Source organism: Trichechus manatus, unplaced genomic scaffold, assembly GCF_000243295.1.
Source record: "Trichechus manatus latirostris isolate Lorelei unplaced genomic scaffold, TriManLat1.0 scaffold00026, whole genome shotgun sequence".
In the NCBI taxonomy this organism is placed as follows: domain Eukaryota; kingdom Metazoa; phylum Chordata; class Mammalia; order Sirenia; family Trichechidae; genus Trichechus; species Trichechus manatus.
The window spans coordinates 5,448,348-5,462,664 of NW_004443962.1; positions in this window are offsets into that span (position 1 = coordinate 5,448,348).

Consider the following 14,317-nt stretch of genomic DNA (forward strand, 5'->3'; position numbering starts at 1 on the left):
ATACCCGAGCCCCAAAAGCTAATAACAAATACCATGTTTATTAAGGGCAGGATTACACAGGTGATTAATGTAATTGCTGTCAATAAGTTGTACATCTGTAAAAAGTTGAATTGGCAAAAGTTGCGTGATGGATATATTTATAACAACAACAAAAAAGAAAGTAGCTGTTGAGGCTGCTTTCGTACAACGAAAGAAAACTCTAACTGGCCTAAAAACATGTTTAGTGCCTCTGTTCTACCTTCTAGTTCTATGTGCAGTGCCTGAGGTTTTAAAAGCTTGCAAGCTGCCCTCCAAGGCACAACGATTGGTCTCTATATTTGCCTGGAATAACAGAGGAAGAAGAAGAGTCAGGAATAGGAAGAGGATATGGAGTATGTGGCTGATTGCCTCCATGAACAACTGCCTCCTTTGCCTTGAGACCAGAAGAACTGGATGGTGCCCGGCCACCATTACTGAACATATTTGATCAAAGATTCTAAGAAGAATCCTGATCAAAAGGAGGAGATGCAGAACAGAATGTCAAATTCTCATGGACTCTAGACTTCCTGGAGCCACGAAGGTTGGATGAACCCATGAAACTATTGCCCTGAGATAATCTTTAAACCTTAAACCAAAAATACACCTGAAGTCTTCTTAAAACTAAACAATCGTTTAGCTTAACTAGTAAAAAATGTCTGCTTTGAGCATTATGCTCTTTTAAGATCTATCTATATGGGATCAAACGGAAAACAGCAACTCCAAAGATTGGATAGGAACTTTAGGGGGCAGTGAATTTTTGTTAATGGGTGGGGGGAACAACTCAGAAAAGGAGGGTGAGAATGGTTACACAGCTCAAAGCATGGAATCAATGTCACTAAATTGTACATGTAGAAACTGTTGCATTGGTGTATGTTTTGCTGCATACATTCTCAACAACAACAACAAAATAAATAAAACTGTAATATAAAAAAAGCTAACAACCACTGTGACTTCTACCACCATAGATTGTTTTTGTCTTTTCTTAAACTTAATTGAATCAATTATTATGCATTCTTTTATGTCTAGCTTCTTTTGCTCGACATAAGACTGTGAGATACATTCACTTTGTGGCACATAGCAGTAATTCACCCTCTTGTATTTCTGTGTGGTATTGTTATATGAATACATCACAATTTGTTTATCCAGCTCTCTGTGGATGGACTATTAGGTTGCTGCTGGTTTTTGACTATTATGAGTAAAGCTGTAGAAATGTCTTTTGGTGGACTCATTGTCCTTGGATATATACCTAGGAATGGAATTGCTGGGTCATAGGGCAGTTATACAATTAGCCTTAGTAGATACTGTCCTATAATTTTCCAAAGTTTTTGTATCAAGTTACAGTCCCATCAGCAATGAATAAAGTTCCAATTGTTCTATACCCTCATCAGCAGTTAGTATTTGTCAGTCTTTTTCATTTCAGCCATTCTGGGGGATGTGTATTGGTAAATTATTGTAGTCTTTATTTTTGTAGTTTTATTAGCACTTTCCTGGTTATTAACAATGCTGAGCACCTTTTCATGTGCCTATTTGTCCATTTGGATATCCTCTTTTGTGAAATCTTGCTCAAGTTTTTGCTCATTTTTGTAAAAATTAGGTTACGTTTTTCTTATTGATCTGCAGAAATTCTTTATATAGTCTAATTATAAGTCCTTTGTTGGGTATATATATTGATAAATCTTCTCCCAGTAAAAGGTTGTCTTTTCACTCTCTTAATGGTGTCTTTGATGGGGAGTCAATCTTAATTTTAATCAATCTCATTTGTCATTTTTTTCTTTTATGTTTATTGTCTTATATGACCTGTAAAAAATCTTTGCCTACACCCAGGTCATGAAGATATGCTCTTATTTTCTTCTAGAAGTTTTACTATTTTAGACATTAGCCCTATAATCCATTTCAAATTAAAATTTTTATATGATGTGAAGTATGGGGTCATGATTCTTTTCTTTTTCTGTAAGAAAATCCAATTGCTCTAGCCTCATTTATTGATAAGGCCATCGTGTCCACACTGAATTTTAGTGACACATTTGTCATAAATCAGGTGACTGTATGTGCGTTGGATTTATTTCTGAACTCTCTATCCTGTTTTATGGATTTATTTGTCTGTCCTTACTCCCATATGATCCCATCTTAGTTAACTATAGCTTTATACTTCTTTTGTTGTTGTGTGCCATCGAGTTGATTTTGACTCATAACTTTATACTAAGTCTCAAAATCTGGTAGGTAACGCCTCAAACTTTGTTCTTCCTGACAATGTCTTGGCTCTTCTACATATTTTGCATTTCCCTACAAATTTTAGAATCTTCCTTTCAGTTCCTGCAAAAAGCTTTTGATTGGGATTGCATTGAATCTGTAGATGAATTTGGTAAGAATTGACATCTTAACAACACTGTGTTTCCCAATCCATGAACATGGCATATTTCAGTTCATCTCAGTTGTCAAATTTATTGACACAAAGACAGTCATAATACCATCTAATTATCTTTTTAATATTATAGGATCTGCAGTGATAGTCTGATTTTCACTCCCGATATTGGTAATTTGTGGGTTTTTTTTTCTTCCTGATCAGTCTTGCAAGAGACTTTTTAAAAAATAATTTTATTTTTTTGTTGTTGTTGTTGAGAATATACGTAGCAAAAACACGCACCAATTCAACAGTTTCTACATATACAATTCAGTGCCACTGATTATATTCTCACCCTCCTTTTCTGAGTTGTTCCCCCACCCCACTGACATAAACTCACTGCCCCTTAAGGTTCCTATCTAATCTTTTGAGTTGCTGTTGTCATGTTCCCATATAGATAGATCTTAAAAAAGCACAATGCTCAAGGCAGACATTCTTTACTAGTTAAGCTAAAATACTATTTGGTTTTAAGAAGACCAGGGGATATTTTTGGTTTAAGGTTTAAAGAATATCTAAGGACTATAGTTTCAGGGGTTCATCCAGGTTCCATGGCTCCAGAAAGACTGGATTCCATGAGAATTTGACATTCTGTTCTGCATTTTTCCCCTTTGTGATCTGTTGTTCACGAAGGCAATTAGCCACACATTCCATATCCTCTTCCTGTTCCTGACTGTCCTTCTTCCTCTGTTGCTCCATGCCAATAGAGACCAATTTGTTGCGCCTTGAATGGCTGCTTGCAAATTTTTAAGACCTAAAGCACTACTCAGTGAACTAGGAGGTAGAACAGAAGCACTAAACACATTATTAGACCAAATTAACTGGGCTGTCCCATGAAACCATAACCCTAAACCTCCAAACCAAGGAACCAAACCGCATGAGGTTTTTGGTTGTATATATGCAGCGTCAGCAACGACTCTCTCGTTTTTCCCCCATTGTTGTAAATATATGTATCACACAACTTTTGCCAATTCAACATTTTACAGGTGTACAACTTACTGACAGCAATTATATTAATCGGCTGTGCACTTAATCAATGAGATTTTTTCCATCACCCCTAAAATGAAACTCAGTACTCCATAAGAACTAAGCCCTTCTTTCCCCCCTCCCTCCTGCTGCTGGTAAGCACTAAGAAACTTTGCTGTCTATACATCTGCCTGTTCTTGTCTTTTTATGTAAGTGGCATCATACAATATTTGTCCTTTTGTTATTGACTTATTTGACTTATTGACTTCATCTGTACTGTAGCATGTACATGACTTCATTTCTCTTACTGGCTGAGTAGTATTACATTTTATGTATGTATCACATTTTGTTTATCCATTATTCTGCTGATAGACATTTAGGTTGTTCCCACTTTTTGGCTAGTATGAATAGTGCTGCAATGACCATTGGTGTACAAGTCACTAGAGACTTTTTAAAATAAACTTTTATTTTGGAATAATTTTAGACTTAAAGGAAAATTACAAAGGTAGTACAGAAAATTCCTATACACCTTTCACTCAGTTTGTTTCTTCTAGTACGTTTGTCAAAACTAAAAAAAGAACACTGGTACATTACTATTAACTAAACTTTAGACTTGTATTTCACCAGTTGTTTTTTCTTTCATTGATATCTTTTATCTGTTCCAGGAGCCAATCCAGAATATAATTGTTTAGCTATCATGTCTCTACAGTCTCCTCAGTTCTGTGACAGTTTCTCAGTCTTTCCTTATTTTCCATGACCTTGACAGTTTTGAGGAGTACTGATCAGATATTTTGTAGAATGTCCCTCAAATTGCGTTTGTTTTACGTTTTTCTCAAAGCTAGCCTGGGGTTATGGGTTTTTCGGAACAATACCACAGAGGTGATGTGCCCTTCTCATCACTTCATATCAGAGGTCCACAATATCCACAGGACAGTGCTGGTGATGTTACCCTAATCACTGGTTAAAGCAGTATCTGCCAGATTTCTCCACTGTAAAGTTACTATTTCTTCCCATTCTATATTCTTTGGAAGTGAGCCGCTAGTCCAGCCCACACTGAAAAGCAGGAGGGCAGGAGGAAGCTAAGTTTCACCCCTCAGGGTGGGAGTATCTACATATATTTTTTGGAATTCTTCTGTAGGGAAGGTTTGTCTCTTCTCTCCATTTATTTATTTATTCTATCATTTATTTATATGAGTATGAACAGATACAGAGCAGAGCATGAGGAAGGTGAAGAATGTGTCTGAAAGTGAACAGGCAGTTGACTGGCACCAGGGCTCAAGTCAGTATTACTCACATTGTTTTCTAGTTTCTTCGACATTCTCAGGCTCAGATCCTGGGCTAATGTGTCTGTTGGATGACTGGGTTGAAGCCAGCTTTGGAGCCAAGAGTAGAAAGGAGCTATTTTGGGGGTTTGTATCATGTGGCAAATGCATCATTGACACAGGAACAGAAATGGATTCCTCTCTCAGGAACAAATGAAATTAAGAAAACTGAAGACACAGAAAAGAGCTTGCATTATACACGTGCCACCCCCACCCCCACCCCTTTTAATTGCCCAGATACAGTGCAGAGCACCTCAACCCTGTACTAACCAGAATAGCTCAGAACTCAACTCTCTAGGATACCGAGGAGAGTCAAGAATGGTGGAGAGACTGGGAGATGGATGTGAAGAAAAGTAATCTATAACTGACAACTGATGAGAAGAAATATAGGTTTGTATGCATCCCTAGAGCTACGTAGTACCTGACATATAGCAAGGGCTTGATAAATATTTGCTGAATGAATGAATATTTTAGGGATCTGTGCCTATTCCCTCGTTGTAGAACACTAAGGCGTATGGAACAAGGAGTGAAGATAATTCTGTGCGTTTGAACTTGAAATAAGCCCCAAGCAAATGAATGCATATTCTTAAAGTTTAACAGACCTGTGAGGTCTGTGATATCGAAATCATAGAGAAGACACTGAACTGTAAATCCCTATTTGGACATCCTATTTGAGGATTTGGAGGAGGGGTGATGAAGCTGTTTTTTTTAAAGCTCTGGTTGACTGATACCAAGAAACCCGTGGGCAGTTCTCCGGCAGAGCACCCCACCCCCACCCCGGCATGCTCAGTAACTTCCCACCTTCCTCTTGCCCTGGCTTCAGTTGCTGTCAGCTGGCTTACGGCATGTGGTGGTGAATCCCAGCCCATCTTAGGGGTATGAAGGGGGAGGTTCCTGCCCAGTGTCCCGCAGGGAGATCCTGGAACCTGGATGAGAAGGGTAAAGCTGGCACACACCAGTCTCAGACGGTGACTAGACTTTGTGACTATGAGTTGGCTAAAACTCTTGCAAACAACAAGCAAAACAATCCACATGGGTGTTCTCACAGACCTGGAGGCTCCCAATTACACACAATAAGACCAAGGTGGTGGGTAATGGAAGGCAAGGCTGCTGCTTCATCATCTTTGTACCATTGGTGGACCAGACACCTCTGGATAGCTCCATTTCTTAACTAATCCGACCCCACCACTCTTTCTCATTTTATTTATAGTTAGTTTTGCCTGCTTCATCCAGAGAAATGAACAGAAAACTCCTTAGAATCACTGAATGTTACATTTGCAAAGAACTGTAGAAACCTCCTTATTCTGTAGGCAGGGAAGGTGAAATCCAGGAGAGAAACGCATGACTTAAGGGTACACACTTAGAAGCCAAGCTGGGACTATAACCTCAGCTCTAACTACCAGTCTACGGCTCTTTCCATTAACACTGATGCTGCTCCTCTACGTTGAGTAACTTCAGAGTAGATTCAACAGCCAGACTGAAGGCTGCCCTACCTTTCTACCTGTCAGAGCTCAGGAACTGACAGTGAAGAACTTATCATAAAGTTTTTCATTAAACATGCACACACACATACATATGTGTGTGTGTGTGTATCGACTCAATGGCAGTGGGTTTGGTATATGTGTGTGTGTGTGTGTATAACAGATAGTAATTGTGGGCTATCAATGACACAAAAGAAAGGGACCATTCAACAAGCAACCCTCTTTCACTTGATACCATTTGCCATTGAGTTGATTGCGACTCACGGAGATCCCATGTATATCAGAGTAGAGCTGTGCGCCATAGAGTTTTCAATGGATGATTTTTTGGAAGTAAATCTCCAAGACTTTCTTCCAAGGCACATCTGTGTGGTCTTGAACCTCCAACCTTTTGATTAGCAACTAAGTGCAGTAATTGTTCCCTTGCTTAATACAAGCCCGCCAAAAGAGGCACACACAATCATCTCAAAGAAGATGAACAATATTATCCAGCAGCAGAAACTAAACAGGAACCAGAATTTAATTTTGAAACCCAGTAAGATGAGAACCTAGTAGTTTCAGCTAGCAACTCAAACTTAAAACGCACTCTGAGAATGAACAAACCTCACGGACATCAAAGTCCTGGCATCAGGCACCACGTAAGTCTTAACAAATGAACCATGGCAATCACCACTTTGGTTAGCATGTGACAGGACCTCTCCTAAGTGATAAACCTGTGGCTGTAGAGTCGATTCCGACTCATAGCGACCCTGTAGGATAGAGTAGAACTGCCCCATAGGGTTTCCAAGGCTGTAATCTTTCAGAAGCAGACTGCCACATCATTCTCCCGCAGAGCAGCTGGTAGGTTCAAACCGCCAATCTTTTGGTTAGCAGCCGAGCACTTAACCATTGTGCCACCAGGGCTCCTCCCTAAATTATGCAAGACTAAAACCACAATTAAAATACAAACGTAAACAGTATGGACAACATTTTGCAAGGGCTACAGAGATTTACATCTATGGGGCAAAGAAAGAAACGTCAAAAGACTAGGCCCCTCAAAAAAAGTAAAATTTGGCCATGAACTCACAAAAATACACCCAAGAAGAGCACCTAAAAATGAAAGGGAGGGGGGAGAAAAGGTAGTAGGGTGTGTAAAATGGGAAAAAGCTTAGGAAGGAAAAAGATGATAAACTTGGTGACGAGCCGCAGGAATCACAGCCAGGCACCAAATGCTAAGCTTCTCAAGTAATTAAAGAACCATTAGCTCCTTTCTCCCGTCGCAGCCGGAGGAGCAAACTGTACCTAGTTACACGATTTTAAATGCCAACAGCAGGAGAGTGTTCAAGTTAATAGCTATCAAGAGGAAAAATACTCAGTTGTTTAAAGATTTCTGAATACGCTTTGAAAGTACAAACAGTGATGTTCTACCTCCTGAGCTGAAGGTGGAAGGAGACCCAAGAAACCTGGAGAAGTCTGAGCTGTTGCAGAAACCCTGCTGCCTGGAACCCAGCAGAAGTGCCAGAAGTCAAAGGTGAATGAAGGGATTTCTGATTATACTTTCATTCTTTTTCACACACAGGGTTATATTCCAGTCACTAACTTCATAAATCCTAATTTTCTGTGTGTGAACACATTTTCTGTGCCAACAGTTCTTTCATTTCTAAATACAACTATCCTTACACATTCAAAAATTTTTACTTTCTTCCTCTTTTAAATCTTTTTTTCTATCATATACTTGCTCGATTGACAATATCACCACTGAACTATTTCATACTTTGCATAGTTTGATTTCTATTGTTCTAAACTTTTATTTCTTTCACATTTCCCAAGTAGTGATATTACATTGTTTTTTCATTTTTGGAGCCTCATATAATTTTACATGTTTAATTTCTTTATTGGTCCATCTGCATACACATAGCCAAACGACATTAAATTTCATGTGAGGCTGGAGACTAAGCAAAGGCCTATGTCTCTTTTCCTTCTCTGGTTTTTCTAGCTCCATTAAATCGATTATTAAGTAGATTAATTTAGCTCAACAATTTATCATGCCTCATAAACTGCATTGTATCTTCATTTCCACTCACTTCATATAATCTTAAATCTCTTTGTATTACAATCATTTAAGCTTTCAATTCCTGGGTGATAGTTGTACAGCCTTCCCTTTCTCAATGAACTTTTGTATTTCTTTTGATTAATGCTTTAGTACAATTTGAAGCTATTTTTGCAATTAATGACAGATTGTATTTTTTTTGCAACAGTGAGAAAGACAAGAAAACTTAATTCAGTCTATGTCACAATGTTCTCCACTCTCAACAAGGCCAGCTGATGAAGCCCAGCATCTCCTCCTGAACACTTTCTTCATTTCAGTTTGTTCCTTAACACATATGTAAAATCTTTCCTCTAGGCAATGATACATATGGAGCCCTTGTGGCGCAGTGGTTAACAGCTTGGCTGCTAACCAAAAGGTTGGCAGTTTGAATCCACCAGCTGCTCCTTGGAAACCCTATGGGACAGTTCTACTCTGTCCTAGAGGGTTGCTATGAGTTGGAATCAGCTTGACAGCAATAGGTTTTATGATACATATTGCAGAGTATTTGACAATCTATCATAAAGATGGGTGCAGAAAATAGTTAAAGTACAGGAAAGAAAAGTCAAGTGGGAAAACATTATCTCTGGAGACAAAACTGGATGTGATAAAAAAGAACGTGAGGTAATGGTAGCAACAAAGATGTCTGTGCCTCTTTGCTCTTATCTCCATCTCTCAGCCAGTCAATATTTCCCTGTCAGGAAAGATTTAGAAAATGGAGTTGGGGTCGCAAAATTTACTCTTACTTCAAGGAAGAAGTATGACATTTTTGAAAAGTTAGAAAATTGGAGAGTTTCCTTTTCTAATCAATTGTTATGATCAAAGTGGAATTTTTGTCATTGTTATCTCTCTTTCGGAGGAAGGATGTTCTGCAGCTTGAAACATAAGCAATAGAGGGATATAATATTTGTAAAGAAATCTAGTTCAAAGAAGTCAGGGTTGGCTTCAAAAGTTTAAGAGAGTAAGTTTTTTTCATAATCTAAAAAGTCTTAGGAGAGGTGGTAGCTGATAGCAGATTGAAAAGTCTTTCCCACAGATCCCCAAAAATTATATATCTAAGAGGAGGGCATGCAGAGGGTACATGGCCAAACAAAAAAAAAATTTTTTAGATTAATTAATTAATTTATTATTGTACTTTAGATGAAGGTTTACAGAACAAATAGTTTCTCATTAAACAGTTAATACACATATTGTTTTATGACAATGGTTAACAACCCCACAACATGTCAACACCGTCCCTTCTCAACCTTGGGTTCCCTATTACCAGCTTTCCTGCCCCTTCTGCCTTCCAGTCCTTGTCCCTGAACTGTTGTGCCCCATTAGTCTCGTTTTGCAAACAAAATTTTAATGCAAATAAAACTGGCCTTTTGAAGAAAAAAGTTTTCCTGTGAGAAGCAAGTCAAGGGTAGACTATTTTGCTAAGTGGTAAGTTATATGATGATGTAAACAAAGATCTGTTGACACCACCTGTGAACTCCACCCTAGGAGCCAGGATGTTATTTCGCTAAATCTCATGAAGTATCTCATAGATAGATAAGATGCTTCCAGCAGCAAAACAATGAAACAGGATCTGATATAAAAATGATTCTTACCAACATTACAAAACCTTGGGGTAGAGTCACAGACAGAAGAATCTTAAGGGCATCAAGCAGAGCATTGATGGTTTGGTGGTAGAATTCTCACCTTGCATTCAGGAGACCAGGGTTCTATTCCTGGCCAATGCACCTTATGCCCAGCCACCACCCATCTATCAGTGGAGGCTTACGTGTTGCTGTGATGCTGAACAGGTTTCGGTGGTGCTTCTAGACCAAGACAGACTAGGAAGAAATGTCAATGAAAACCCTACAAACCACAACAAATTGTGTCAGAGGCTGACTTGATAGCAGTTAATAACAACAACAGAAAAGGGGATAGGTATATTACTTTGGCAATATCTCCCTATGTTTCTGTTTAAAATCTCCAATTTTAATTGGATGTGCCTCTTCCTCTCCATCTCCAGGAAGAAGTGAGTTGGGTTTCCTCCTGGAGACTGGCATCTCCTGACCTAGCCACGCAAGCTTCCCATTTTGTTCCTCTTTCCCCTTTTTTCTTTATTTCTAACTTGCATTTTGCAGCATTGGTAAGACAACAGGAAGCCCTTGGCTTCCTCTCCAGGGCACTCAGCTGAAGGCATGTGCTCACCACATCGATAACAGTAGCCGGAAAAGAAAGAAACACACCCAGCCTCCAGAAAGCATGACCCTCTCACCCTCCTCCTCACCCTCTCTGCCCTCCCTATCCTCGCCCCGCTTCCCCCTCCGAGCTTCACTGGGGTTGCAGTGTTTAGGCCACTCCAGTGTGGCCAATATGAGCAATGAGTGAGCTACTGTTGTCTAAGGGTTAATAATTGTGTCACTGAGTCAGTTGGTATCAGTATTGCTCTGTGTGTTTCTTATATGTAAAATGATATGTAGTATTGCCCTTTATAAGCTAGACACTCATATGATTATGGGATTATGGGTTACAAACTCAATATGTCCAAGGATACCAAAACCAAACCCATTGCGGTTGAGTCAATTCCGACTCATAACAACCCTATAGGACAGAGTAGAACTGCCCCATAGGGTTTCAATGAGCATCTGGTAGATTCAAACTGCCAACCTTTTGGTTAGCAGCCAAAGTCTTATCCATTACAGTATCAGAGTTTCCAAGCTCATAGCAACCCTATAAGACAGAGTAGAACTGCCCCATAGGGCTTCCAAGGCCGTAATCTTTACTGAAGCAGACTCCCACATCTTCTGTGGAGTGGCTGGTGAGTTCAAACCACTGACCTTTTGGTTAGCTGGCAAGCGTTTAACCACTGCACCACCAGGGCTTCTTTTGTCTAGGGATAAGAGTTTAAAGTATGACAGAAATTTGGAATCTAGTTTTCCAGATTTTACATGTTAAGGGATCTGGAGGTGGTGGAATTCAGGGCTGAGTGCTTGAGGAATGACCCTAGGATCAAGAACAGCCAGAAAGAGTGCTGCAAAATAGCCAGCAAAATTGCCATCTGGTCAGCAAAGTTGCATGGCATGAAGGTGGAACACGAACCAAAACAAAAGCCAGTGTCTAGGATGAGACTGAAAAAGTCGCAAGCAGCCCTTGGGAGCAGTCACTGAAGAAGACAATTTTTAAAGAGCCCTGTGAAGTACAGTTTGGAGAAGTCATGGTCCTGTGAGGCATTGGTGGCTTGGTGGGAGAATTTTTGCCTTCCATGCAGGAGATCTGAGTTTGATTCCCAGCCAATTCACCTCATGTGCAGTCACCACCTGTGATGGTTAAGATTGTGTGTCAACTTGACTGGGCCATGATTCTCAGTGTTTATATGTGATCACTCCCATGATGGAATCTGCTGTGAGTAGCCAATCAGTTGAAAGGGAATTTCCTTGGAGGTGTGGCCTGCACCCAAATATAAGCAGACATTCTGGCTTTTTGCTCACTCTGGATCCTGCGGTTGCCTCCTGCTCATCTGACCTCCAGTTCTTGGGACTTGATCTATCAGCTTATCTGTCAATCTTGGGATTCGTGGATCTTCACAGCCCGTGAGTGGGAGCCCTGCTCTCTGACCTGCCGATCTTGGGTTCACCAGCCCCTGCGGCTATGTGAATTGAGAGAAGCCTCTATCCTGATCCATGGACTTGGCACATTCCAGCCTCTACAATTGCGTGAGCCATTTCCTTGATATAAATTTCTCTCTGTATATATTTATACACTTGACTAGTTTTCTTCTCTAGAGAACCCAGCCTAAGACACCACCTATCTGTCACTGGAGGCTTGTGTGTTGCCATGATGCTGAACAGGTTTCAGTGGAGCTTCCAGACTAAGATGGACTAGGAAGGAAGGCCTGGTGACCTACTTCTGAAAATCAGTCACTGAAAATGCTACAGATCACTGTGGTTTGATCCACAACCAATCATGGGGACGACACAGGACCAGGCAGCTTTTTGTTCTCTGGTGCATGGGGTCATCATGAGTCTAACAACAACAACAACAAGGTCCTGTGCATTGAAATCCTCCTCTTCAAATCTTCCTGTGGTTGAGCTGGCCCTCGTCTACCATCCATGGCTACACTAAGAAACAAGAACTGGCCATGAGCTCTCAGAGGTCCTGGAGTGATGGGTAAGTGTTTTACCCTCTACGGGTCTCTGAGTGAGTGTACTATGTCTGTTACTGTGTAACCTAATCTTTCTTCCCAGAGAAATTGCATCTATAAAAGTTGGGCTCTGGATCAGTTTAAAAACTTGGAGCAGATGATTATCTTGCCAGTCTCCTCTCTGGCAAGATGGTTTCCATGACCAGTTCCCTCACCCACAATGAACCTTGACAATCATGGTGAAAACCGGAATCTTTTTGCATCAGCCTTTTTTCCTGATTATTCAGCAGGAAGATGTTGCATCACTGAAGGAGGAAGGAATTGAGTGGGATTCAGTTTTGCAGATTACCTCAAGCTATCATCAAACAATGCCAGCCCCACTGCCTTCTAAAGAGTCTCAGAAAGATGGGTGATCTTCAATCACCCTGGACTTTGTCACCAATGCTCCATAAGAACCTTCTCCATGCTTGAGACTTAATTAGCAATTGCGTGCTGCTTGGCAACTACTAACAGCCTCTAGGTTTCTATAGTTTGACAGTTTTTTTTTTTTAAAATTGTGCTTTAAATGAAAGTTACAGTACAAGGTAGTTTCTCATATAAAACTTTATACGCACACTGCCATGTGACCCTAGCTGCGCTCCCCATACTGTGACAGCACACTCCTACTTTGCACCCCAGATTTCCCATGTCCATTCAACCAGCTCCTGTCTCTTTCTGCCTTCTCATCTCGCCACCGAACAGGAGCTGCCCATGTAGATTCATGTATCTACTTGAGCTAAGAAGCACACTCTTCACAAGCATTTATAGTCCACTCTAACCTTTGTCTAGAGAGGTGGCCTCGGGAATGGTTTTAGTTTTGGGCTAACAGAGAGTCTGGGGGCCATATCTTCTGGGGTCCTTCCAGTCTCAGTCAGACTATTAAGTCTGGTCTTTTTAGTAGAATTTGAGTTCTGCACCCCACTTTTCTCCGTTCCATCAGGGACTGTCTGTTGTGTTCCCCGTCAGGGCAGTCATTGGTGGTAGCCGGGCGCCATATAGTTCTTATGGTCTCAGGCTGATGGAGTCTCTGGTTTATGTGGCCCCTTTGTCTTTTGGGATATTATTTTCCTTGTGTCTTTTGTGTTCTTCATTCTCCTTTGCTCCAGGTGGGTTGGGACCAACCGATGCATCTTAGATGGCTGCTCACTAGCTTTTAAGACTCCAGACACCACTCACCAAAGCAGGATGCAGAACATTTTCTTAATAAACTTTGTTATGCCAATTGACCTAGCGTCCCCTGAAACCATGGTCCCCAGACCCCTACCCCTGCTACTCTGTCCCACGAAGTGTTTGGTTGTATTCAGGAAACTTCTTAGGTTTGGTTTCGTCCAGTTGTACTGACTTCGCCTATAGTATATGCTGTCCTTCCCTTCACCTAAGATAATTCTTGTCTGCTATATAGTTAGCGAATTCCCCTCTCCTCACTCCCCACCTTCATAACCATCAAAGAATGTTTTCTTCTATGTTTAAATCTTTTCTTGAGTTTTATAATAGTGGTCTTATACAATATTTGTCCTTTCGCGAGTGACTAATTTCACTCAGCATACTGTGTTCCAGATTCATCCATGTTATGAGATGTTACACAGACTCACCGTTATTCTTTATTGTTGTGTACTATTCCATTGTGTGAATATACCATTATTTGTTTATTCATTCGTCCATTGATGGGCACCTAGATTGTTTCTATCTTTTTGCTATCGTGAACATTGCTGCAATGAACATGAGTGTGCAAGTATCTATTCGTGTGATGGCTCTTATTTCCCTAGGATATTTTCCAAGGAGTGGAATTACTGGATTGTATGGTACTTCTATTTCTAGCTTTTTAAGAAAGCGCCAAATTGATTTGCAGAGTGGTTGTACCATTTTACATTCCCACCAACAGTGTGTAAGTGTTCCAGTCTCTCCACAACCTCTCCA